The sequence below is a fragment of the Theropithecus gelada genome, chromosome 14, assembly GCF_003255815.1.
Source record: "Theropithecus gelada isolate Dixy chromosome 14, Tgel_1.0, whole genome shotgun sequence".
NCBI lineage: Eukaryota > Metazoa > Chordata > Mammalia > Primates > Cercopithecidae > Theropithecus > Theropithecus gelada.
This window is the reverse complement of record NC_037682.1, coordinates 114,943,146-114,968,601: the sequence shown is the minus strand read 5'-3', so window position 1 is coordinate 114,968,601 and position 25,456 is coordinate 114,943,146. Positions and strand designations below refer to the sequence as shown.

Below are 25,456 nucleotides of genomic sequence, written 5' to 3'. Positions count from 1 at the left end.
GTAGCATGATTATGGCTCACTGCAGCCTCCACCTCCTGGGCTCCAATGATTCTCCCACCTCAGCTTCCTGAATAGCTGGGATTGCAGACAAGCACCACCATGCCCAACTAATTTATTTTTATTTTTATTTTTTGTAGAGATGGGGTTTCGCTGTGTTGCCCAGATTGTTCTTGAACTCCTGGGCTCAAGCAATCCACCTGCCTTGGTCTCCCAAAGTGCTGGGATTGCAGGCGTAAGCCATCGTGCTCTCCCTATATATTATTTTGTATTAGCTAATTGTTCAATGCAAACAATTTTAAAATAAACAGAGTAATTAGAAAACAACTGAACACCAATCCTTTTCGGGTTTTTATAAACAGGCTTGATAAAGAGGGGGTGAGGCACAGGGGTCTAGACAATATTTTGTGTTACCTGAATTTTCACAAATATATGTTCACAAAAATTGACCTTTCTGAGTTCACTAATTTAATGAACATGAAGTTGGTTTGATTTGTATTACTCCAAGCCTCTTGTTACCACGGTTTCTTCTGAACTTTACTGGGTTTAGAATGGAGGCGGAAACAGTTCAGCTTTTTCCTTTTGATTTCAGCTGCTTTGACTTTCTGTTGGTCTTCTATGAGTCTTAAAGTCTCGCCTACCCTGGTACTGTTCCTTTCCTAATCCAACAAAAACACAATTGGTGTTTCTTACCTCATCCATAAATGGGGACTAGAACGGTAAGAGGTCACCAGAGCATGCTGTTGTTGACCTTGCCTACAGACACCCAGGACCACCCAGCCAAGGGAAACCTGGAAGCTGTGAACTCAAACGCCACAATATCAGGTCCTATCTCAGGCTTCTGCCATTGAGTGGCAGAAGCCAAGGGAGAATTCAGCCCTCCTGCCTCCCACCTCCTCATCTGGAGCTCTTTCCACCACTAGAATCCCATGACCTTGGGTAAGCCTCCAAGCCTCTGGCTCCCTATCTGGAGCAGAAAATAAATGACAGGATCCCTGAGGCTCTCCTTCCAGCTCAAATTCTTGCATTCTGTGCTGCTCTCCCTACGCGTCCCGCTTTGCTCCAGGAGCAGGAGCGGAGCAGCGCTGCAGTACCAGGGCATAGCTGCATGCCTCTAGTTGCTGGGAAATCTGGGGCAGAGCAGTTCTGCAGTCACACGTTGGGGAATCAAAGCTCCAAGCTGAGGCAGGGGAGTCATCAGGCCTTGAGAGTGTTATATTTAAGGAGCATTTTGGAGGTCAGGAAGCAAGTGAGAGAGGAGCAGCGGGGGAGGAGCAGCCTCCTAAACACTCCATTTCCACAACAAGGCTCTTTCTAGTCCTCCAGCCAAAATCCGCTTCCAAACTGCACTCAATAGAGAGCCTGTGTGAGCTGACCAGCAGATGGCCAGGGCTGCAGCCCGATCAGGTGCTCCCCACCACTTCCCTGTCCTCTCCCTCCCTTGGCACTCTCCTCTCCCCACCCTCTGCCACTATTAGTCACTGGCTCTGGGGTGACAGTGTGGGCTGCAGGCATTGGCCTTGCCTTCTAGCCTGTTCATCTGTGTCGGCTCCCAGCTTGGAGCCTCCAAAGCCAGCCCCTCCCCTCCTATCCTTGGTACCCTTATGCACACCCCTGCCCTCCAGGCCCACTGTCTGGGTGAAACAGCACTGTGCAGGGCAGGCACGCGGCCAGAGGGCTGGCAAAGGGTGGCAGGCTTGGGGGCAGAGCAAAGCGGGGCTGTTTGCTTCAAGAATGCTTCCTTCTGGCCAGGCGTGGTGGCTCACGCCTGTAATCTCAGCACTTTGGGAGGCCAAGGCAGGCGGATCACGAGGTCAGGAGATTGAGACCATCCTGGCTAACATGGTGAAACCCTGTCTCTACTAAAAAAATACAACAAAAATTAGCCGGGCGTGGTGGTGTGCGCCTGTAGTTCCAGCTACTCGGGAGGCTGAGGCAGGAGAATGGTGTGAACCTGGGAGGCGGAGCTTGTAGTAAACCGAGATTGTGCCACTGCACTCCAACCTGGGCGGCAGAGTGAGACTCTGTCTCAAAGAAAAAAAAACCAGAATGCTTCCTTCTGCCTCTATGACCTCCTGGATTTACTGAAGGCACTGGAGTTAAAAAACAAAATGAACAGAATCACCTCCCGCCAGGCTTCTTTGCCCCTCCTTCACAATCTCCTAATCCAGAATATTCCTTCAGGCAATAAACAGGATAGGCAATATCAAAGCCAAACTCCACTCAGCTTGTTTGTGCCCCTAGGAAGAGAAGGAAGCAAGACTGAGGCAGTCAGGGCTTCCCTGTTTGGCTGTGATCCTCTGATCACTCTAGAATCTAAAGGGGTCGCACAAACCTTATGCACAGTGATTCTCACAGCAGCCCAGTGAAGTGCTAAACCACACTTAACACAAGACATGCAGGCTTAGTGAGGTCTAGTTATCTTCCTACTAGTATTGCCATTGCTAGCCGCTCTATAAGGTTGTAATTGGTAAAAAGAGAAAAAAGGAAAAGGTATGAACACCATACCTGAGAATCACAAGCCCCCTCATGCAACTCAGGGTAAGGAAACCCCTTAGCCAGGACATACATTGGGATCACCTCCCTCACTGAACTCAGTGCAACACCCAACTAAGCTTTCTCTCTTCCCTCGTTTAAGCAGCCATTGATATCCCTTCTCCTCATCTGGAGGAGACAAGAGCTCTGTCCGGTAATGGAAATCCCCAAAGAGGACTCCCCCCTCTATCCCACTTTCCCCTTCACCTCTAAAATCAACCTCCCGCTTCCTGAATGCTTGACTGCCTGACTAGTGTTGGTTTCTCTGCATGCTTGCTCATCCCCGTGTCCTGGATCACAAGACCCCTTCTGCTGGTGCACAGAAGGGTGGCCCCAAGGAGGTAAGAGCCCTGCTGTCAGGAAGATGCACACACCTCAGAGAAACCCCACAACCAGGAGAGGCGCTGCCGCCTGAAGTCACTCATCATCCTAATTACACACGTAACAAAGGAAAACACCCCTCCTGCCAGATGCAAGAAAGGAGGCAGATTTCTAATTACCCCCGTGGCTCCTCCTGGTTTATCCTCAGGAGAAATTCGGGGTGACCAATGGTGTTAGGGACCCGGGAGGGTGCTTATAAACTCAGGTTCTCTCTGGGAGGAGGCACCCATACACCCACAGCCAGCTGCTTCCTGCTGTCTTCCCACCAAATGGGGATTTCTGCTTCTTCCACTAAATTACGTATCAGTATTACCATTTTTTAAAATACAGATGAATTAAGCGTTAACTCATTTTAAAAGTGAAAGTTGCCTGGCCAAGGACACAGTAAGAATCTATTTATTGTTGGCAGAGAAATTGCTCGATGATAGGACAAGTGCAGAAAAACCGCATTCTTCACTGAGCTGGGACTGACACAACCCCCAGTGGTGTGTACTGTGGTTTAGCACCGGGATTCTAGAATTAGCCTTGAGTTCAAATCTATACTTAATAGCTATGTGACCTTGAGCAACTTACTCCATTTCTCTAAGCCTCGGCTCCTTCATTCATTAAAAAGGTGAGGATGACAAGCACCCATCAGGTTGCTATGAGGAGCGGATGACACTAAGAGCAAGTAAGTGCTCAATACATTTTCACCACTGCTATGATTATTCCCAGCCCGTGTCCGCAGAACCATCACTATATACTACAGGAACCACAGGCTCCATTTCCTGCTCCTAATCTACTTTTTCTCCTTTATGTCAACAAATTTTCCAATTTTTCCTATTTTGTTGGGAATATATTTGCATTGTTTTGTGTTCTTTCCATTAGGTCAATCAGCTGTTTATTTTTTCAACAAGAACTGTACTTGTGGCTGGGGGCAGTGGCTCATGCCTGTAATCCCAGCACTTTGGGAGGCTGAGACAGGTGGATCATTTGAGGTCAGGAGTTTGAAACCAACTTGGCCAATATGGTGAAACACCATCTCTACTAAAAACACAAAAATTAGCCAGACGTGGTGGTGTGCACCTGTAATCCCACCTACTCGGGAGGCTGTTGCTGGAGAATTGCTTGAGCCCAGAAGGTGGAGGTTGCAGTAAGCCAAGATCGTGCCATTGCTCTCCAGCCTGGGAGACAGAGCGAGACTCTGTCCAAAAACAGAACCATACTTACGGAGCGTCTAATATGTTCATGACCCAAGCAAATCACAATGATATTTCAAAGTTAGATCCAGAGTTCTCTTTAATCTCTACCAGTCAGTAATCCAACAAGGAAGACAAAAGATGGGCATTAAACTATATTAAATAACACTAACTTAAAATATAAGGTAGTAAGTCTCTAAGAGACACATATCTAATCAGAAGGACATATTATCTCTGTTTTCCAAAATGAACAGGTTTGTAATCATTACACCAACTTTTTTTAATCAACAGACGAGTAACGGTGAATAGTCTCAGCTGACTTACATTGTCTGTTCGTGATACTTCTTGATTAGTCTGGTATTAACACAAAAGAGCCAAAAAAAGGGATCCAATATTTGTCATCATCCTTTATGGAGACAAGAGCTTCCTATTTGCATGAGAGGTGTCCAGAAATAGTGCCTTCGGAACATATTGCTACTATCACTGCCAATAAATACAGGTTTACTTGGATGGAGCATCTAATGAGTTCAATTTTAAACAGTTTCATTTCGTCATCGGGACATTTTCTCAACAGTGCTCTAAGGTTAGGGCAGGGGAAGCTTTAAGTTGTTTCAGGCACAGATACCCACTACCCTCTCTCAACATCACAACAGACATGAGACTGGCATATCATGAGTAGACCAAAGTGTTCAGCTTCCATCCATTTTGTGACCAGCACTGTTCAGTAAATGCTCTTCCATGCACTGAGCCACTAACTACCTTTGATGATCCAGTGGCATTTGTGTGCTGGTGTGTACCATGATGGGGTTTTTACATGGAGTGGTAATGAATTGAGAAAAATTAGGACAATGTGGTAAACACCAAAAGGTTAAATATGTTGGCTGGGTGCAGGGGCTCACACCTATAATCCTGGCACTTCGGGAGGCCAAGGTGGGCAGATCACTTGAGCTCAGGAGTTTGAGACTAGACTGGGCAACATGGTGAAATCCTCGTTTCTACTAAAAATACAAAAATTAGCTGGGCGTGGTGTTGCATACCTGTGGTCCCAGCTACATGGGAGGCTGAGGTAGGAGGATTGCTGGAGCCCAGGAGGTGGAGGTTGCAATGAGCTGAGATCGTGCCACTGCACTCCAGCCTGGGAGACAGAGCAAGACTCTGTCTGAAGAGAAAGAAAGAAGGAAAGAAAGAGAGAGAGAGAGAGAAGGAAGGAAGGAAGGAAGGAAGGAAGGAAGGAAGGAAGGAAGGAAGGAAGGAAGGAAGGAAGGAGAGAAAGAGGAAGAAAGAAAGAGAAAGAAAAAGAAAGAAAGAGAGACAGAAAAAAGTTTGAATATATTGACAGCATGACCTTCTAAATTTTGTGTTTAAATAAATATTCTTTAAATATACATATACATAGTGGTGGTAGTTCTATATTTTAGTTTAGTTGCTAGCTTTCATAGGTAAAATAAATAACTGGTAATTCTTTGCTGGTCTGCCAATGTTTTTCAATCTCTCCACAAAATCCAGAAGTTCAGACTCCCCTGTGAAGAAGGCTCTCCGTTCTAAGACCTCACCCCATAAGGAGAGCCTCTGCCTCTCAACTGCTGTGATGGGGCATCTGATTTTTTTTGGATTTTGGAATATTTGCAGGATACACAGTCAAATCCGAAGTCTGAAATGCTCTGACGAGTATTGCCTTTGAACGGCATGCTGGCACTCAGTACGTTTCAGGTTTGGGAGCATTTCTCATTTCAGATTTTCAGATCTGAGATGCTCAACCAGTACCACTCCCTAACCTCGGACACAAATTTCTTATTGTTCCTGAACAATTTCACCTAGATATCTCACAGGCAGTTCAGAGCCATCATGAATAAAGGAAACTCCTCACTGTCCCACTGTCTCCTCCCAACTCTGACCTCCTGTATCGATCTCAAATCACCTCACCAGCTCCAAGTCACCCAGTCAGAAACCAACAACTCACCCTAGACTCCTCCTCTTCCATCTCGCATTTAATTAGGAACCACATCATGTCAATTCTAGCACCTGAAATATGACTACAGTGTGCTTCTTGCTGTCAGCGTTCACCCGCCTTTCAATTCTTACCTTTAGGTTTGTAGTTGCAGTTAGCCTCTCCTATTTGTTCATTCACCAGATATTTATTGAGCATCTATCATCTGCCAAGTAAAATGCTAAGTGCTAGGGTTTCTGTGAATTAAGAAACAAAACACACAATCCCAGTCCTCAAGGAGCTCACAGTCTAGTGGGGAGAGATAGATGTATTTAAAAAAAGAAAAAAGTTATCAGAGATGGAGCAAAACGAGGCAATTATCTTACTTGTCTGCCTCGGAGCCAGAGTAGAGTACCTTCTCAAAAGCAAACCTGATGGTACCTTGAAGTCCTTCAGCTGTTCGCAGTGTCTATGCAATCTTGGCACTGCACGAGCTTTCACAGCGTTTCAGCTCCCTGTTTCTGTTTCTGATTTTGACATCTGCCTCTTGTCTTCCACATGCATCCTAAGCACCAGTCCTGCCAAGCTACTTGTCATGCCCTGGACCCTGTCATGTCCATCCGGGGTCCACTGTTCTCTAACAGATCTCTGCACCCATGACCACCATTCAGTGACTATCTGCAGTGTGCCAGACATTAATCCTAAGGCGTTGCATTTAATCCTCATGACAATCCCGGCGTATTGATGGTGACCTCATGGACAAATGAGGAAACTGAGACCAGGGAAGGCCAAGATAACTCACTGGAGTTCACAGAGCCAGAAAGCAACAGGGTCAGCATTTGAACCTAGACATGTCCAACTCCAAATCACAGCCACATCATCTTTCCTCTCGTGTCCACCTGATAAACTCCCACCCACGCTTCAGGTCTCAGATCAAATGTAACTTTCTTTACAAAGCCCTTCATGAACTGTCCAGTCAGGTAATTATTCTGGCTTCCCTGATTTTGAACCTATTACCTTGTGTTGCCATAATTTGTTTACTCGTCTGTCTCCCGCAAAGACCCATGACCATCTCTTCACAGTGACTGTGAGCTACCCATCTCTAAGCTCTCCACACTGAACTCTCTCCACTGGCATACAGTCAGCATTTAATAAACATCTGGTGAACGAATGGGTTCATTAATGCTCCCTAACCTCTTTTCTCAAAGTTAAGACAGAAACTCTTGCCAAGCACAGTGGCTCAAGCCTGTAATACCAGCACTTTGGGAGGCCAAGGTGGGAGAATTGCTTGAGCCCAGGAGTTCGAGACCAGCCTGGGCAACATAGTGAGACTCCATTTCTACAAAAAATAAAAAATTAGCCAGGTGTGGTGGCATGCACCTGTAGTCCCAGCTACTCAGGAGGCTGAGGCAGGAGGATCACTTGAGCCAAAGAAGTTGAGGTTGCAATGAGCCACGATTGCACCACTGCACTCCAGCCTGGGCAACAGAGACCCTGTCAAGAAGGAAAGAAAGGAAAGAAAGGAAGAAAGGAGAGAGAGAGAGGAAGGAGGGAGGGAAGGAGGGAAGGAGGGAAAGAAGGAAGGAAAGAAGGAAGGAAGGAAGGAAGGAAGGAAGGAAGGAAGGAAGGAAGGAAGGAAGGAAGGAAGGAAGGAAGGAAGGAAGGAAGGAAGGAAAAAAAAGAAAAAAGAAAGAAACAAAGAAACAAAGAAACTAAGAAAGAAAAAAGAAAGAAAGAAAACTCTCAGTAACAATTCATCATCTACATCTACGTATCTTAACACAGTCAAGTCAGGTTATCAGACGGCACTAGTCTGCAGTGTAACCTTAAAAAGAAAAAAAAAAAAACGAGTAGTACTATGACAATCCAGTGGAGTAATAGAACCTCAAAATCCAGCCTTCAGAAAGTGAAGTCACACCTCTAAAAGCTCTACTCCAGGAACTGAACAGTCTAATAAGGAATGTTGTCATCAAGACTGACCACACCTCCACCAAAAGCTATTTCATTCCAGGGTAATTTAACCCAGTTCATTGCGGCTAGGGAAGATTCTGGGAATAGTATCTCAGAAATAAAAGGGGACGCCTGAGATAAGGGGGATGCATTTTTCATGTATTTAGACATTTTAAAAGTGATATTCAAATTGTATGTAAATTACTTACAAGCTGCTTTTATGCATTATCAGAGATTCCAGGACATTGGCCGTAATATGTAAGTTCCTCTTGTACCTGGGCTTTGTACCTAGGCTACAGAAATAGGCTCTTTATGGGAGCATCTTGATCAGTTAAAAGTTCTTAAACTTTTTTGAGTAATAAGCCTTCTGGGGAGCTGATGAAAGTCAAGAATACTCTCCCCAGAAAAATGTACAGAAATACAAAATTCTGCCTACCAACAAGGGGGGCTCGTGGACCCTCTCCTAAAATCCATCCAGAGCCCTGAATGGTTCACAGGCACAGATTGAAAATGCCTGAATAAACTTCCAAAGGGTCTGGATTAGAGAAGGTTAAAAAAAAAGATTCACAATGCTGCTGTGAAATGACATCAGTTTCTGTTAGCCAATCAGATTCTCTGTTGGTCAAGGTTCTGCAAGTAAATGCCTCAGCCTCCTCAGTAGCTGGGACTACAGGTGCATGCCACCACACCTGGCTAATTTTTTATTTTTTGCAAAAATAAAACAGAACGATCCAACTCTAACATCTGATGCTATACCTGCTTAAATCATGTGCAATCTGGACTAAGGGAAAGCAAGGGCCTAAGTAAAATCAGGCTGTTTCTGCCTCCATATGCAAATACAAACTAAACAGACCTTTCCAAACTAACCACAGAATAAACCCCCAAAATCCCCAGACCACATCTTTTCCAGAGCACTCGCCACCACCATCTCCTGAGAGCCAGCTGGTTGATAACAAACCACCTACAACTTCAAGAGCTAGTTCACTAGAGGGTTTGCAAGGCCCTGGTGAAGACGGACAGCAGCATTCCCACCACACAGCAAACTGCTTGCAGCAAATTGTTTTGGATCCAAACACAGTTGCAGATGCCTGCTTTCATGGCCGCCACTGCCCACTGTCAAGGTAGTACATGCACTTTGCAACGCTCCATATTCAAAGGGGCTATTCAGATGTTTGTGGAAGAAAGAAAAAGAGAGAGGAAGGGGAGACAGAGGAGGAAATGGGTCCAGGAAGACCTGTTCTCATTTAGTTTGCTCTCTCTGACTCCTTTTTAAGAAAACTGAGAATTTGACAGACCTAAACTGATTAAAACAACAGATGTGTGTAATTTTCACCTTTGTGCAGACCAGGAGATGGAAGCCCAGAGAAGTTAAGTGACTTGGATCTGATCACACAGCCTGCAGGGCTGGGAGGAGCAGAAAACCAAGTTCTATGATTCCCAGAGACATGTCCTAACCATTGTAACACATTCCTGCCGGTTCATGCTGGCAACAGACTTGCCGCTTGGGCATCCTCTCTCATTCTTCCTCCATACACAACACAGGGTACCCAACCTGCTCCAGAAGTCTGAACCTTGTCCAGTCTTCCATCTCTGAGAGAAAGGAGACCCTGCCATCTGGCCAAAAAGCAAGGCTCCCATATGAAAGGCTGAGATATTCAGGAAGGAGTACACATCTCTTCCTGCAGACTGGAGCTGGGGCTCGGGCTGCACAGACTAAGCCTCCTTAGATGCCCCCATCCACTCCCAATGGCTCTAACTCCTTGTTTGGAAAAATACACAGAAAAGCAAATTTCAAATTGCAAGCAGGAGCCAGGAGAGATTTGAAAGCTATCTAAGGAACGCCCTCTAGCGTGCCCACAGGGTTCGAGCAGCACAGCACCCAGGCCTCCTTCCCTGGAGGTGCCCAGGCCCACACTGCCATTGGGGCATCCGGCGAGCTGTGGGCGGGGACAGCAGCAGCATCTGCCACTCACATACAAACTCCTCTCCAATCCCAAGGCCAATGTCTGCTGCAGGATGAGAGGCAGTCTCTGCTTTTAAGACGGTCCAGCCCGCACCAACCCCACCCATTCCTTATACAACAGGGAGAAGGAAAAGAGAAGCAAACAGAAGGTAAAAAGAAAGTATGGAGGTTGCACAAATGGAATGCAGTGCAGAGAAGAAGCAGAGGAAGAAGACGGAGAGAGAGAGAGTAAAAGAGAGGCGTAACTGAAAAAGAGACAGGATAAAGAGAAACAAAAAATAGGGCAAGACTAAAGAAAAAGAGGGACATATAAGTGAGTGCAGATGAAAGCTACAGATACCTCCACCCTCCACCCTGCACCCCTCATCCACCCACTCTGACTTCCAAGCACACCACGGTGGGGCATGTGCTTTGTAGGACCTGGCACCTCCTCGCCTCTCCTGAGGTCTTGGTGCTCACATTTCCCTCCACTCTGACACAGCCCCTGGATGCTCACGAGTGGCGGGCTGAGGGAGAGGAGGAGAGAGAAAAGTGAACCAAAGGCAGAACTCGCCAAGCGAAGCCACTTACGCACAGTGCGGCCGGCAGCATTTCCATCCTACCTTTGCTGTCGCCATGTCAGCCGGCTCCATGATCTCTGCTTGGCCTAAGGAGCAGCGGCACCATCCAGAGAGAAAAGGCAGAGTCACAAACGTCCACCCAGGGAGAACACACCACCCCTCTGGAAGGCTGGGGAAAATAAGACACCTATTTCTACTCTCTGGCCCCCCTGGGACTTCCTCAGTTTCCTGGTAAGAGGTCAGAGTCTGGAGGTCCACACCAAGTAGGGGGGCCCTGTCTTCTGTCTGTGTTCCACAGACACCCAGGAGGCTGAGTCAGGGGGCACCTCCCCTGGCCTGGTACTTCTTCCCAGGAGCGAAGTGTGGGTCTTCCCAGGCTCCCCCTGTTGAGAGGGAGAGGGCACAAAGATGGAGGCCTGCCCTCCCATCACCCCACCAACTGGTACCCACAGGTCAGGATGAGGGGGGCATGTGGGAAGAGGCCAGCTGGCAGGTAATGAGCAAGAGCTGGGGGGAGCAGGAAGGGAGAAGGTCAGCGGCTGGTGGGGGGCAGGCGGGTGTGAGAACCTCAAGAAGGTGCAGGCACTCGGCTGGAAGCAGAAAGGTGCTGTGCAAGGAAGTGCCGGAGCCACAAAGCCGGAGCCTGGCACGGCAAGGTGGAGAATGCAAAAGGAGAGAAATTCGCCCGGTGAAGCCACTCACCTTGCAATAACATTCAGACTGACTGAGGCCTACACAGGAGCCAGGAGCGGGCGGTTCACACACCCCCACTCCACTCCCAGAGACTCACAGCCTCTGTCTAAAGGTACATGAGAGCAGCCGGCAGCCTGGCTGGATCTGCAGAGGCCCCTGGCTCTCTCCGAGCAGTCTGATTGGAGGAGCAGGATGACTTCATCCAGCCCCATTCATCACTCTAGGTTTCCTGCCCAGCAGGGACAGGCCGCTCACTTGCAGTGACTACAGCTTCCTCTCTGGCCCACTTTACTCGGTCAACCTGGGATAAGCTTCATCCATGAGGGGAGCCCCGGGGAAGGGGATCAGAGTATCTCAGCCCTATTGGGAAGAGAGGAGCAGGCTGCTCACATTCCCAAGACAGTGCAAGGATTCTTCTTAAAACACAGTACGTATATTCACTGTGCGTGTTTGCGGTGCCAGAGCTGGCATCCATACGACAGAGCAAGGCTCCTAGAAACTGGTGAGGAAACAGGGTGTATGCTCTGGTGACCACTGATCTTCCTGACAAAAACATGAAAATAAACCCATCCAAATATTTAAAGATATTTCTCCCAATCAGAAAGAATAATCTATAGAAAAACACCCATGTCCTTCCTGAGGCATCGCCAAGTACCTCCCTCCTATCATTTTCCCCCATCAGCTCCCCTGTAGCAGCCCCTGAAACATGCTAACCTTTCTTCTGTTAAGGACATTGGTTCCTTCATGCTTGTTATCTCACATCTACAAAAGGTTACAAGTGAATGGGACCTTACAGCTTCAGCTCCCATTTTGCAGATGAGGAAACAGGCCCAGATAAAAGGCCACAGGGTCAAAACAAGGATGTCAGTCTCCCAGTGCTCATTTCCATGTAGACTTTACCCTCAGAAATGGTGAGATCCTCAGAGAAAAATGACCCCTCCTTATTTACTCCTTCGTTTCCTCCCCCACACCTACTCCCAATCCAGCCCCCAGACCACAGAAAAAAAAACAACAACAACAAAGCAAGTGTTAGATAGAGTAAAATATAATTTAAAAAAGAAGGCACGGCCAGGCACAGTGGCTCACACCTGTAATCCCAGCACTTTGGGAGGCTGAGGTGGGCAGATCATCTGAGGTCTGGAGTTCGAGACCAGCCTGGCCAACATAATAAAACCCCATCTCTACTAAAAATACAAAATTAGCCAGTCATGGTGGTGCACACCCGCAGTCCCAGCTACTTGGGAGGCTGAGGCAGGACAATCACTTGAACCAAGTAGGCAGAGGCTTGCGGTGGGTCAAGACCATGCCATTGCACTCCAGCCTGGGCAAAAAGAGCAAAACTCTGTCAAAAAAAAAAAAAAAAAGAAAGCAATGATTGCATGATCATTTATTACCTTGCTTCTGTTCAAGTCTGACTTTATAACCAAACAACTCAATCAGGTAGATCAATATAGACTAGGAAAGAGTTTTCCAAAAAATTGATAACACTGACAACACACAGTGTTGTGCTCACGGGTCTGGCTTAACTACAGAAACAATAGTTGTGACAATTCTCATTTATATAGTGCTCCATAATTTACAATGCATTTCTGTTATTATTTGAATGTGTCTTCCAAAACTCTTGTTGAAATTTAATGGCCACTGTAACAGTATAGTATTAAGAGGTAGAAACTTTAAGAGGTAATTAGGTCATGAGAGTGGCCCTCATGGATGGTTTGATTCAGTTATCCTGAAAGTAAGTTAGTTATCATAAGAGTGGGCTCCCAATAAAAGGATGAGATCAACCGACTTTCTTCCTGTCTAAGGTACTCTCTTGCCCTTCTGCCATGGGGTAACTCAGCACGAGGCCTTCCCCAGATGCTGGTGTTACGCTTTTGGATTCCCCAGCCTCCAAAACCATAAGCTAAATAAACTTCACTTCTTTATCAATTACTCAGCCTGTGGTGTTCTGTTATAGCAGCAGAAAATAGAAGATCATTTCCAAATCCATTACTTCCTTGGACACTGAGAACCCTGTCAGGTCAAGACTGTTTCCCCCATTTTAAAGATAACTAACCTGAGATTCAGAGACTCTAAGCAACTTGTCCAACATCACACAGTCAGCAGAGCAGAACTGAGACTCACCCCATATTCACTAAGTCCAAATCCCTTTCCACTAAACATCATAATACCAAATTTCCTACCTCTCAACATTTTCTTCCTCAATCTGCACCCAAGTCCTGCTCCCTGTTACTACAGTTCGGTAGAGAACATAAAACCTCAATTTGACACTTCCCTTTGAGGGCTTTTTTTTAAATTGAAGATGGCAAAGTATAAAAAATGCATTATTAAACATTAAGAAAAAAATCTTGGGACTATTCAGAGGTTGGTATATATATTTAAACAAATCTCCTATGTCCTATGTACAGTGAAAATTGCTTTTAGATAAAAAGTATTTATCTAAATGAATTTACTCATGTTCACCTTATTTTAATTTATTTTAATTTAACTACTCTGATTTAAACTGAGGTTGGGGGAAGGATGTATATCCTGATACAGGCACACATCCTGTTAGAGGAACATGGTTTTTTTTCCAGCCACAATAAACAGAATTCAACACTTCTCCCATTCATATTCCATCCTACACTTATAAAAAAAAGGTTGAGGATGACAGTAGTGGAATTTAGGCCAATAGATGGATTCCTTTAGCCTATTGCCTGGTTTCTATAAGCCCTAGACCATGGTCTTGAATATAATAAACTTGAAAAGCCATGAGGCTTTGCTAGCACTGCAGTAGAGGTAATCAATCATACCCCCACCACAAACCAAAGGTGTGGGGGCCATGCCAATCTACATGTCATCTTCTCTGCCCAGAGGCCTGTAACGTTTCTTCTGGCTCTTGCTGAGGCCTGCCATCCTCTTTTTCCTGGGCTGATAGTCAAATGTACAAACACATGGAGAGCAGAAGGCTAGTATCCATGGAGACGGATGTTCTATTACATCAAAATCACACAGAAATCAGATCCATGTTAATGGGGGTCCACCCAGTCACCTGAATGACCAAAAGCATTTACTGACTCAGTTTTTAAAGAACTGTGATACAGCCATGGATGGTGAACATGTGCAGAAGGCTTCAGAAGCACCATATGTATATTACACAGCGATTCATACGTCTGAACTTAAAGCAGGAGGAAGAGTGCTGTTAACTGCAGAGTAGACAACCTAGAAGTTGGGGCTGGGCAGGAGGCAGGGGAGAGTCCTAGGCTTTAATGAGAGTGGGGAGAAGTCCCAGAGTCAAAGAAAACTCCAGAAAGAAAAGAGAATGAAAGAGAAAACAGGGTCGGGGAGGGGGGAGGGGTACTAATGCAGGTTGTCTAAATAAAACCAATTGAATCCCTACCTCTGCTGCTACTAACCAGAAAGGACTTGATCTAAATAATTATTCATAAGATAACTAGTTTCTCTATTGTATGCATTTGCTTTTTGCTTTTTGAACTAGAGACCAGAAGCTCCCTCTTCAGCAACTTAGGCTCATTTCATTTTGCCTAATATTTAATGAAATACAGAAAGAAATGCCTCTTTATAATATCATTCTCTCTCTAGGGCAATTATCTCTACTAATTGCTTTACTTTGGGTATTACTTCCTAACTCCTTAATCACTGTACTTATACACCAAGTTAAAGAGAGACAGGAAAAAAAAAAAAAAAAAACCAGATGCTTTTGAAAAGAGGCTGGAATGAGTTCTGGCAGGGGTGTGGGTGAAGGGGTTGCGGGAAGTACAAGCACCAAGTTCCCTAAGGACAACTCCAAGGTTGGACACTGCACCTGCTTCTTTAGGAAGAGCCTCCATGGCAGCTGCCTCTTGGGAGGTGGGGCTGCAAGGAAACTGAGTGAGGCTGTTTCAAACCCTGGTCACATCAACCTCCCCCGCTGCACTCTGGGACATGTAGTTCTGAATAATGGGCAGTGCTGCGGCCATGTTTGCATTGCCTACGGAGTGTGCGGCTTGATCTCTCTGCCTGTCCTAAGCCTATAAATACAGATCAGATGCTTTTGCCAAAGAGGTGAAATCGCTTCTTTCGAGAGTCTGGGTGCTGATTGTAAACTGAAAAGATGGTGATGAAACAGAAAGAGATTTACAGAACTACAAGGGACTTGAAATAAGGAAGACCTTGAGAGGTCACTAGATGTAGATGCTCCCTATATACGTAGATGACAGGTTATCTAGACAGAAGAGAGGGAGAGAAAGAAAGAGGAAGGAAGAAAGAGAGGGAGAGTGAAAGAGAAAGAGGGCAGTGTGTCTGTGTTCCCATGAGGATGTGTATCTGCTTCAGTGCCTTTTCTTTTGTTAACCATCAGCTCCTAGAGGCAGCTAAGCATGAGGAAGAGTTTCAGCTTGAATTCTGACTCGACCACTCACCCACCATCTGTGAATCTTGAGCAAGTTACTTAGCCCTGTGTGCCCCCATTTCCTCATCTATAAGACAGGGATAATAATAATATTCAAGTCATAGGCTGTTACAAAGATTAACTGAGATAACATATGTAAAGGGATTAGAGTTGTGTCTGGCACATAGCAAATATAACCTAAAAGTTAGGTGTTTGTTTTTCATTCAGTGGTTTACCACCTGTCTTCCCCTAATCCATGTGACCTCTTAGCCCAGAGCAGGAAAATTTTACATCCTCCACAGAATTGATGATGGTAGAGGTAGAGTGGACAGCAGTCAAACCCATCTGCTGTTTTAGGTGAACAAAGACATCAAAACAAGCTGGGCATGATGGCTCATGTCTATAATCCCAGCACTTGGGGAGGTTAAGGGGAAGAATCACTTGAGGCCAGGAGTTCAGGACCACCCTGGACAACAGAGTGAGAGCCTCCCGTCTCTACAAAAAAAAAAAAAAAAAATTATTTATTTTATTTATTTATTTATTTTTATTTTTTATTTTTTGAGACAGAGTCTCGCTGTGTTGACCAGGCTGGAGTGCAGTGGTGCCATCTCGGCTCACTGCAAGCTCCACCTCCCGGGTTCACGCCATTCTCCTGCCTCAGCTTCCCGAGTGGCTGGGACTACAGGCGCCCGCCACAACACCCTGCTAATTTTTTGTATTTTTTAGTAGAGACGGGGTTTCCCATGGTGTTAGCCAGGATGGTCTCAATCTCCTGACCTTATGATCCGCCCACCTTGGCCTCCCAAAGTGCTGGGATTACAGGCGTGAGCCACCGCGCCCAGCCAAAAATTTATATATTTTTTAAGACATTGAAACAGAGAGGTGAGACAGTCACTAAAATAAGGAAAAGACAGAAAAAGAGGAATAAGGAAATACAACAGAAGATACTTGCTGAACGAGGTATCCAACATTAAGAGGGGCTTTTGGAGAGTGGTAGAAAAATGTCATCACAAACAATAAGAGTCAACATGGAAATAAAGAAAAGTCATAAAGAAAATTAGAGAACTGGTTGGGCGTGGTGGCTGAAGCCTGTAATTCCAGCACTTTGGGAGGCCAAGGCTGGAGGATCACTTGAGGTCAGGAGTTTGAGACCAGCCTGGCCAACATGGTGAAACCCCATCTCTACTAAAAATACAAAAATTAGCTGCGCGTGGTGGTGCACGCCTGTGATCCCAGCTACTCCGGAGGCTAAAGCACGAGAATCGCTTAAACCTGGTAGGCGGAGGTTGCAGTGAGCCAGGATTGCCTCATGGCACTCCAGCCTGGGCAACAGAGTGATATCTTGTCTCAAAAAAGAAAATCAGAGAAACTGAGCTGGTTGGAAGTGGGAGGAGAGAGGTGAAACAGAGAGGAGCTGTGAATGGAGAGAAGCTGCCTGGCATAAGACAAATTAGCACAACGGGAGTCACTGCTGCAAAGGTCAAGTCTGAATTGGTCTTGCCAAGCTGCACTGCTCTCTGTAGAAGTCAGGTTGTTGTATGAGGGCTTGAGGCGGAAGTTTCTGAAGCAGTCAAGATAAGGAGGGAGGAACACAGGTGGTGAGAACTGAAGATCAGTTTCTAGGAGAAAAGGAAATAGCTAAGCCTTTGGGGTCAGTCATCTCTAGTACCACACACTCAGCTATGAGGGAGACATCAAGAAAAGAGAGAAAGGACTCTCTGAATACAAATCCTTGCAGGCTGGACAAAGTGGAAGCTGTCAGCCTCCCATGGTGGCTTGCTTAGGGAAGCTCATACCTCATCCAAGACTGAAGGCCTTGGCGGGTACCAGTGCTGTTCTATGCCTGAATTCCTCAGGGAAAAACATGATAGGCCAAGGGAAATCCACCTCCCTTAGCTGCTAGCAATTCCTGAGACCGCCCCCCGCAACAAGCAACAGAAACATGAGTGACATTACCTCGGCCTCAGCCTCTAGAACTGGACAGGACAGTGTAGCACAGTGACTGAAATCTGGAGTCAAATTTCCCAGTTCGAACTCTAGCACATTATTTAATAGCTGCTTGATATTATATAATTTATAAAACTTCTCTAAGCTTCAGTTTTCCTATCTATAAAATGGAGGTCATAATAATACTATTTCATAGAAAAATGGTAAGATTTAAGTGAAAACGCAGTAACTAAAAAATGGTAAAATTTGGCTGGGCGCGGTGGCTCACACCTATAATCCCAGCACTTTGGGAGGCCAAGGAGGGCAGATCACCTGAGGTCAGGAGTTTGAGACCAGCCTGACCAACATGGTGAAACCCTGTCTCTACTAAAAATACAAAATTAACCAGGTGTGGTGGTGGCACGTGCCTGTCCTCCCAGCTACTTGGGAGGCTGAGGCAGGAGCATGGCTTGCACACAGGAGGCAGAGGTTGCAGTGAGCCAAGATTGTGCCACAGCACTCCAGCCTGGGTGACAGAGCGAAACTCCATCTTAAAAAAAAAAAAAAAAAAAAAGGTGAAATTTAAATGAAAATGCAGTAACTGACACATAATAGGCACAGTCAATCAATGTTAACTAAAATAATCTTGTCTTTATAATTACTATCTTAGGGGTATGGGTGGGGGTTTAAGAACAATGGGGACTCCATGAGTTCCCTCAGCCCTCCAAGCCACCTGCAGTTGGTGCCAATGCAAAGCTAGCTCTGGTCTGGTTACACAGCTCCTTCCCTTACCTACCATCTCCAGGCACAATCGCACCACCTCCAGTCAGCAGCTGGTCCCTTGCACTGTGCTTTCAGATGACAAAGTTGTATAAGTGCTTCAAAAATGGAAAGGATCATGACTGCATAAGGCTACCATGCCCTGCCCTGGAAACTCACTCCTACGCCTGTGCCAATGTTCACAAACGTCCTGTCCCCAGGCTGCAGAGGACTTCAGAGCTTATCACACAAGGGTTCGGAATGACAGTACAAACAATCCCTGACTTCTCATGGGCCATCCTTTGCATTTTGAATTTTGATCTCTTCTCAGGTTAGCAATATGCTTTATAATACTTTCTCATGATGATGGGAAGAGGTAGAAAGCCACAGCTCCCGGTCAGCCATGGGATCACAAGAGTAAACAACAGAGTAGACTGTGTCTCAAAAAATAAAAATAAAATAAAAATAAACAAACAAAAAAGAACTTGAGCTCTGGAATTGAATCCTACCTATGCTACTAACAAGCTCTCACAGTGGACAATCTAAGCCTCATCTAGAAGATGAGTATAATAGTAATTTCCCTTTCAGAGTTTCTATAATAAGATAGCATAGGAAAAGCACAGTGTTAAGCACATAATATGCTCTCAAAATGGCATCCATTGCCAGGCACGGCGGCTCACGACTATAATCCCAGCACTTTGGGAGACCAAGGTGGGTAGACCACTTGAGGCCAGGAGTTTGAGATTAGCTTGGCCAACATGATGAAACCTTGTCTCTACAAAAAATACAAAAATTAGCCAGGAGTGGGGGCGTGTGCCTGTAGTCCCAGCTACTCGGGAGGATGAGGTGGGAGAATCACTTGAACCCCGGGAGACAAAGGTTGCAGTAAGCCGAGATCACGCCACTGCACTCCAGCCTGGGTGACACAAAAGACTCTGTCTCCAAAAATAAAAAAGGTATCAAGGTATCTATTATTATTTTAATAATAATACCATTATTATTACCTTAGAACACAAATATTGCTCCTCCACAAAGTACACAGACATTCTGCATTTTCTTGGATTTACTGGTCACATTTGTAGATTGGTGAAAGCTTCCTATAGTTATGTCTTCACTTAAAAAGACTCCAATTAATTTTAGCAAATTTCCCATTGTGGAAGTGAATCACATACAAGCATATCACTATTTGATATAGGTACTGAAGAAGAAATGTATGGATTAGGAGAGTATAGAGCATCGGACTTCTTGAGTCTCTGCTTAAGGGTCACATCTGTTGGTATTTATTTATTTAGTTAGTTAGTTATTTTGAGATGGAGTCTTGCTCTGTCACCTAAGGCTGGACTGCAGTGGTACGATCCTGGCTTACTGCAGCCTCTGCCTCCTGGGTTCAAGCGATTCTCCTGCCTCAGCCTCTCAAGTAGCTGGGACTACAGGCATGCACCACCACGCCCGGCTCTTTTTTGTATTTTTAGTAGAGACGGGGTTTCATCATGTTGGCCAGGATGGTCTCGAACCTCAAGTGATCTGCCTGCCTCGGCCTCCCAAAGTGCTGGGATTACAGGTGTGAGCCACTGCGTCCAGCCAAAATACCCTTATTTACAAGGATAACTCTCAGCCAGTTGAACCTATCCATCATTTAAGATGTCCAGAAAAAGGAAACACAGATAATAGATCTGTTTCACTTCTAAAGGGAAAAAAAGATGAGTGGGAGAAATTGCTCCCCTTGTGGATCCCACAGCAAGTTTGTAGTGGAGTTTCAAAAGTCAACCAAACAAAGAGTTTCAAAATTCCAATTCCAAATTCAACTGACTAATTCACCCATCATGCTCACATAAAAGACACAAGGGAGCTTTTGTGTGGGGAAGTGGGGGGTGCACTCAAACAACCTGCACTCCCACAGCCCATCTCCCCACCCCACCACCATTTGAATCAGGGTCAGAATGGGTTTCTCCACCTCTCAGTGGAAAAGCTACACCTTTAGATTAAGGAGAAATGGCAAAGAAAAAGGAATGGAGCCAGTGTTTAATTGCTCACATGCCCGAGGATAAGAAAAGAGGCACTGAGTAACCTGTAAAGTTGGTAACAGATAAGATGGAACGAGTAACTTAATTACATACCCCTCCACCCACCTTTCTCCTTGCTACCGAATGATGATTCTTGGACTATGCAGAAGACAGGTAAGGGACACAGAAGTTGTGTCCCCAGGTATTTTAGCCCTTTTTTCTGTTGCAATAACAGAATACCACAGACTGGTTAATTTACAAAGAAAAGAAATTTATTTCTTATCGTTCTAGAGGTTGGGAAGTTCTCAAGATGATGGAACCACTTCTTGAAAAAGTCCCTGGTGAGGGACTTTTTCCTGTGTTATAACATGAAAAGGGTATCACATGACGAGAGGGCAAGGTCATGTCTCTCTCCCTCTTCTTTTAAAGCCACCAGCTCCATCATGGGGGCTCTACCCTGATGACCTAATCTAATCCTAATTAGCCATGCCTTTTAATACTGTTACAATGGGGATTGAGTTTCCAACACATATATTTTGGGGTCACAATTAAACCACATCACCAAGCTAGGTATCAAAAGACCCTTCCATGTCCCAGCCCTATTAAATTGTGTGCCAGATATTAGCCAGAGTAGGATCACAGGAGGTATCAGGGCTCGGGGCATGTTTCTCTTTATTTTGTGTTTTTATTTATATTTTCTTTATCAGCAATGCTTTTGGAGAAAGAGCATATTTCTGAAAGCATGGTCCAAGACCACCTGCATCAGAATCACTAGGGATCTATGTTAACTGTGCAAATTCCTAGGCCTTTCCCAGTCCACAGGACTCAGAATCTAAGAGTAGGGCCTAGGAATCTGCATATTAAATAAGCTTTGCTTGTGATTCTGAATCACATTAAAAGGCTGAAGACCACTGCTTCAGGATCATGTCTAACCAGTGGGACACTCAGAATCAAGGAGACATGAACACTTACCCATGGCCATGGAGGAAGAAAATATTAGGGCATAGCAAGATGGCTGAATAGAAGCCTACACCGGTGTAATTCATTGCCCCTACAGGAACAACAAATTTTAAACTACCTACACACAAAAAGGGCCATTGTAAGAAACAAAGTCAGGTAAGCAATTACAGTACCTGGTTTTAATATCCTATAACTGAAAGAGACGTTGAAGAGGGCAGGAAAGAAAGTCTTGAATCTCTAGTGCCTCCCCTCCCTTATTTTCCAGCAGTGGATGTGCAGCATGAAGAAGAATCTGTACACTTGGGAGAGGGAGAATGCAGCAATTGTGAGGCTTTGCATTGAACCCAGCTGTGGAGGCTATGGTAAAAGGCTCCTTCAGTTTGAGAAAAGCAGGGGGAAAAGTAAAGGGCACTCTGTCTTGCACCTTAAGTACAAGCTTGGCCACAGTGAGGCAGAGCACCAAGCAGGCTCTCGGCGTCCCCAGGTCCAGTTCAGGGCTCTTGGTCATCATTTCTGGACCTGCCCTGGACCAGAGGGGAGTCCACTGCCCTGAAGAGTGAGTCCCAGGCCTGGCAGCATTCATCACAAGCTGAATGAAGAGTCTTTGGACTTTAAGTGAACATCGGCAGTGGCCTGGAAAAAACCCCTGTGGGCCGGTGGTGGGTGGTGATGGCCACAGGGAGAGGCTCCTCTGGCTGGGAAGCGGGAGGGAAGAGTGGGAGGGACTTTTTCTTATGGTTTATATGCCAGCTTAGCTTAACTTTTTTCTTTTCTTTTTTTTTTTTTTTTTGACAGAGTCTAGCTCTACCACCCAGACTGGGGAGTGCTGTGGCAAGATCTCAGCTCGGGTTCAGGTGATTCTCCTGCTTCAGCCTCCTAAGTAGCTGGGACTACAGATACCCACCACCACACCCGGCTAATTTTTGTATTTTCAGTAGAGACGGGGTTTCAATGTGTTAGCCAGGCTGGTCTCAAACTCCTGACCTCATGATCCGCCCACCTCAGCCTCTCAAAGTGCTGGGATTACAGGCATGAGCCACCGTACCCAGCCACCAGCTTAGCTGCAGTGGAATAGAATACCAGGTAAATTTCTAAGGTTTCCTACTTCAATCCTGGCTCTCAGACAGCATCTCTGGATTCACGTGGGGCCTAGGGGAACTTGTTGCCCTGAAAGGAGGCACATAAACCTGGCTGGCTTTGTCACCTGCTGATTGTAAAGCCCTAGGATCTTGAGTGAACTTACAGGGTAACCAGGTCATGGTTACAGCAGGCTTTGAGTGAGACTCAGTAATGTGCTGGCCTCAGATCTGAACCAGTGCAGTCCCCATGGGGTGGCCATGGGGGTGCTTCTCTTTCCCTATTGTCAGTTCCAGGAGGCTAACCACAGCAAGAAACTGCATTTGTTTAGAAGAAAGTAAGGGAAGAGAACAAGAGTCTCTGCATGGCAATACAGAGAATTCTTCTCAATGTTATCCAAGACCACCAAAGTGGCACTTCCATGAGTAGACAAGAACCACAACATTATTGAGTTTTGGGGCCAAATGCCTTCCAACAACTGAAAAGCCTTCACAAAAAGAATAAGCACAAACAAGCCAAGACTGTGAAGACTACCATAAATGCCTAACTCTTCAATGCACAGACAATGAAGAACATCTACAAGCATTAACACCACATCTAGGAAAACATGATCTCATCGAATGAACTAAATAAGGCACCAAGGACCAGTCCTGGAGAAACAGAGATATGTGACTTTTCAGACAGAGAATTCAAAATAGCTGTTTTGAGGAAATTCATAAATTTAAGGTAACACAGAGAAGGAATTCAGAATTCTATCAGATAAATTTAACAAAGAGATTGAACTTATTAAAATGAATCAAGCAGAAATTCTAGAGATGGAAAATGCAATTCGCATGCTGAAGAATGCATCAGAACCTCTTAATAGCAGAACTGGTCAAGCAGAAGAAAGAATTGGTAAGCTAGAAGACAAACTATATGAAATATGAAAATATAGTTAGAGGAGATAAAAGAATAAAAAACAATGAAGCATGCCTACGAGATCTAGAAAATAGCCTCAAAAGGGTAAATCTAAGAGTTACTAGCCTTAAAGAAAGAGATAGGGGTAGAAAGTTTACTCACAGGGATGATATCAGAACTTCTCAAACCTAGAGAAAGATATCAATATTCAAGTACAAGAAGGTTATAGAGCACCAAGCAGAGTTAACCTAAAGAAGACTACCTTAGGCATTTAGTAATCAAATTCCCAAAGGTCAAGGATTTTAAAAAACGATCCTAAAAGCAGCAAGAGAAAAGAAACAACATACAACTGAACTCCAATACATCTGGCAGCAAATTTCTCAGTGCAAACCTCAGTGAAAACAAGCTAGGAAAAAGTGGCATGGCATATTTAAAGGGCTGAAGGAAAAAAAACTTTTACCCTAGAATAGTACATCTGGTGAAAATAACCTTTAAGCATAAAAGAGAAATAAAGACCTTCCCAGACAAACAAAAGCTGAGGGATTTCATCAACTCCAGACCTGTCCTATAAGAAATGCTAAAGGGAGTTCTTTAATCTGAAAGAAAAGGAAGTTAAAGAGCAAAAAGAAATCATCTAAAGGTATAAAACTCCCACATAACAGTACACAGAAAAACAGAATATTATAACACTTATACAATTGTATTGTATAATGTACTCTTAATCTTCCATGGAAAGACTAAACGATGAACCAATCAAAAATAATATCTATGGCAACTTTTCAAGACACAGAAAGTACAATAAGACATAAAGAACAACAAAAAGCTAAAAACCAAATTAAAGTGTAGAGTTTTTATTTGTTTTTGTTTGTTAGTTTGTTTATGCAATCAGTGTTAAGCTGTCATCAGTTTAAAATAATGGCTTATAAGATAGTATTTGCAAGCCTCATAGTGACCTCAAATCAAAAAAACACACAATCGATGCACAAAAAATAAAAAACAAGAAATTAAATCATGCCAGAGACAATCATCTTCACTAAAAGGAAGATAGGAAGGAAGGAAAGAAGAAAGAGAAGACTGCAAAATAACCAGAAAACAAACAACAAAATGGCAAGAGTTAAGTCTTTATGTATCAATAATAACATTGAATGTAAATGAACTAAACTCTCCAATCAAAAAACACAGAGTGGCTGAATGGATGAAAAATAAGATAGAATGATCTGTTGCCTACAAGAAACACATTTTACCTAAAGATACACATAGACTGACAATAAAATGATGAAAAAAGATAGTCCATGCCAATGGAAACCAAAGAAGAGCAGTAGCTATACTTATACCAGACAAAATAGACTTCAAGACAAAAACTGCAAGAAGACGAAGGGTCAGTATATAATGATAAAGGGGTCAATTCAGCAAGAGGATATAACAAATTGTAAATATATATGCACCCAACACTAGAGCACCCAGATATATAAAGCAAACATTATTACAGCTAATAAGAGTGACAGACTTCAATATAATAATAGCTGGAGACTTTGATACCCCACTTTCAGCATCAGACAGATCTTCCAGACAGAAAATCAACAAAGAAACATTGGACTTAATATGCACTATAGACCAAATAGACCTAATAGATATTTACAGAACATCTCATCGAACAGCTGCAGAATACACATTCTTCTCCTTAGCACATGGATCATTCTCAAAGATAGATTATATGTTAGGTCACAAAACAAGTCTTAAAACATTAAAAAAACTGAAATAATATCAAACATTTTCTCTGACCACAACGGAATAAAACTAGAAATCAATAGCGAGATTTTTGGAAAATACACAAACACATGGAAATTAATAGGCTCCTGAATGATCAGTGAGCCAATGAAGAAATTAGGGAGGAAATTGAAAAATTTCTTGAAACAAATGATAATGGAAACACAACATATCAAAATCTACGAGATACAGTGAAAGCAGTACTAAGAAAGAAGTTTATAGCTAAAAAAGTGTCTACATGGAAAAAAATTCAAATAAATAACCTAACAATGCATCTTAAAGAACTAGACAAGCAAGAGCAAACCAAACCCAAAATTAGAAGAAATAATAAAGATGGGAGCAGAAATAAATGAAACTAAAACAAAGAAAACAATACAAAAGATCAATGAAGCAAAAAGTTGGCTTTTTGAAAAGTAAAACAAAATTGACAAACTTTTAGCCAGAGTAACTAAGAAAAAAAGAGAGACCTAAATAAATAAAATCAGAGAAGAAAAAGGAGACATTACAACTGACA

At 44.3% G+C, this 25,456-nt stretch overlaps 1 protein-coding gene across 2 annotated transcripts in view; it reads right to left on the bottom strand.

The window, feature by feature from the left end:
- LOC112606835 (GRAM domain-containing protein 1B) overlaps positions 1-25,456 on the bottom strand; it is a 277,260-nt gene that overhangs the window by 107,586 nt on the left and 144,218 nt on the right. Inside the window, exons 1-2 of one of the 2 annotated variants that reach the window (XM_025357756.1) lie at positions 11,194-11,352; positions 10,534-10,577 (exon numbers count right to left, since the gene is read on the bottom strand). The exons of the other annotated variant lie outside the window; for it this stretch is intronic. The gene's annotated coding sequence lies outside the window, so the exon portion shown is untranslated. Of the gene's footprint in view, positions 1-10,533; positions 10,578-11,193; positions 11,353-25,456 lie in introns of those variants that run through there. 2 annotated transcript variants of the gene reach the window in all.